Here is a 2,580-nt window from a genome sequence, read left to right as displayed (position 1 = left end):
GATACGATGTACGCATAAAATAGACTTTTGTATAGCTCCCAGTACGTTACTGGAATAGAAGTAAACTAGAGCTTCTTCGTGTTTTGCTTTGTACTGGGCTCTTGTCTTGACAAAGCTTTTTGGCCCGCGACCATTGTTCTCGGTTGATTAACTATGATCGATTTTACATGACCCATGTTCACATTGCCGACCTCATTTTCTCTCTTTTTTTGGGCTGACCTCCTGGTTCTTTCCACAGCCTCTATCTTTCCACACCTTATCGCATTCTCTATTATTTCACCGGACATCACTATGTCCGTGAAACTCTTAGTCGCGCCTCCCAGCATGTGGTTAATAAAAGGTACCTTCAAAGTATTAATGAAAGTTGTCTTTTTTTCCAAGAGCAGCGGTTGAACTTGCGTAGCAACTTCCCTCCACCTCTGAGCATACTGCCTAAAACTCTCATTTATCTTCTTCTCCATGTTCTGTAACGTGATCCAGTCAGGGGTTATGTCTGTCACATGGCTATACTACTTCATGAAGGCCTGTGCTAGGTCCCTCCATGATTTAATTTGGGTGCAACCCAGCTGATTATACCATTTAGCCGTAGCCCCACTCAGACTATCCTGGAAATAGTGTACCAGCAACTGATCATTATTGATATGACCAGTCATCCTCCAAAAAAACATCGTGATGTGGGCCTCAGGGCAGCTGGTTCCATTGTATTTCTCGAACTCCAGCATTTTGAACTTCGGAGGGAGCACTAGATCTGGAACCAAACTCAACTCTTTAGCATCCACACCATATTGATAATCTGCACTTTCTAGCGCCTTGAACTTCTCCTTCAGCCATTTGTGTCAGACTTTCAGCTGCTTTGAGAGTTCTCCTTTTGTCTTCTCTAACTCCGTCATCTCATCAAAGTCGGGGACTGAAGGATTTACCTGATTGTCCTCGAGTTTAGAACATAAGCCCATCGGGAGATTCATCTGTGCCGAAATACCAACCTAATACTGGGGTTTGATACTGGCAGACACCTTTTGCAGTGGTACTGGAGTATTTACTGGGGTGAAACATGAAGGGTAAGCAAGGATCTCACTATTGTCCTCAGGGTTGACCATAGGGCACTTCCCTTTTCCTGGCCCTCTGAGCAGTAACTGATTTAGCTGATTCACCATAACCTTCTGCGATTCTAGCATTTGATCTTTTATATCCTGCTGAATCTTGGCCAGTTGCTCTTGCATCTGTGCTTGCAACCGCTCCTGCATTTCTTTCTGCATTTGTTCCAGTTTTTCCAGCTTTTGATCCATAGCTTTGGCTTTTTCCGTGTGTAGTATAAATGTTCCAGGGTAACTTTTAAAAAAAGATTTCTAATTTATTAGGGTTCCTTTGTGAAATTTAATGTACGTGATGCGATGTAATGCAAATGCATGAGATGAATACAAGACTAAAGAGGCGTCAATTCTGATTTAATTTCATTTAGAGAACTTTATTAGAAAAAAAATCATTTACATAAAATAAATCATATATACGACTTTGCCCTAATGCCCAAAGTTTTAATTTTCTTAAGAAGACAAGCCAGCTCATGACCCCGGTCTGACTCTAACTCATACTTCACACTTAGCACATCAGCCTGAACCACTAAGGTCTGTAAATGATCAGCCACTTCTCGAATCTGAGTCACGGCTTCGCCCATAATATGATTTCTATCCCTGACCTGGTCTTGCAATCAACGGAGCTGTTCCTTCCACTTCTCATTATTCGACTCAAGGAATTCGATTCGAAGTTCACAGTTCTATAGTACAGACTCGAGTTCTTCTACCCTTTCTTTCAAATCCTCGATCCTGCTGAGGCTGGCTCTTAATTCAATGTCGAAGTCACGAACCCGACACTGGTGTAGTGCCTTTTCTAACTCTGCCACTCGAGCTGCTAATATCTGCTTCTCATCTTGGCACCTAACCAAGCTCTTTTTTAAGGCATTTTCGCGTGCTTGAGCATCATGGAACCTCTTCTCCCACTGATCAACTTTAGTCTTTTCCTCTTGAACTTCTTGTCGCCACTACTCTGACGTCTTTCTCAATCCAATAGTTCTCACCGACATCCGTAATTTCTTGTAATCGGTCTTCAAACTGTCCAATTCTTCTTCCGCCTTCCTCTTTCCCTTTCTTAAATTCTCGATCTCGAGTTTTTGGACATCGGCGTCTAACCTCAGATGCAAATTTTCCTCCTCCAATTACTTTATCTTCTTCCCTAACTCTAAATTTCACTTTTTGAAGTCTTATTTGATGATTTCTAGCTCGGAGGGGATTACTTGCAAGTATTCTTCCATCGATTGAATACCCTTTAAATTTGGCCCAGGAGCATTATCGTTGATCCTTTTACTCAACCACCCATTGTATTCAGAAGTCGTCATTAATCCTACAGCCAATTTTTTTATCTGGCGTATTTGTTTCCAAGCATCAGAAATCTCTCGAGCCTTCTTCTTAAAATTATTCTCCCTATACGAGAACTCACTCTGGGCTAGTTTATGTGTCGTTGGTATAAATTCCAGGCAAAGGAACCCAATCAAAACTCTCACATCGATAGAGGATCTCATCAGGAACC

Source organism: Gossypium hirsutum, chromosome A08 (assembly GCF_007990345.1).
Source record: "Gossypium hirsutum isolate 1008001.06 chromosome A08, Gossypium_hirsutum_v2.1, whole genome shotgun sequence".
NCBI lineage: Eukaryota > Viridiplantae > Streptophyta > Magnoliopsida > Malvales > Malvaceae > Gossypium > Gossypium hirsutum.
Note: the sequence above shows the minus strand (reverse complement) of the source record.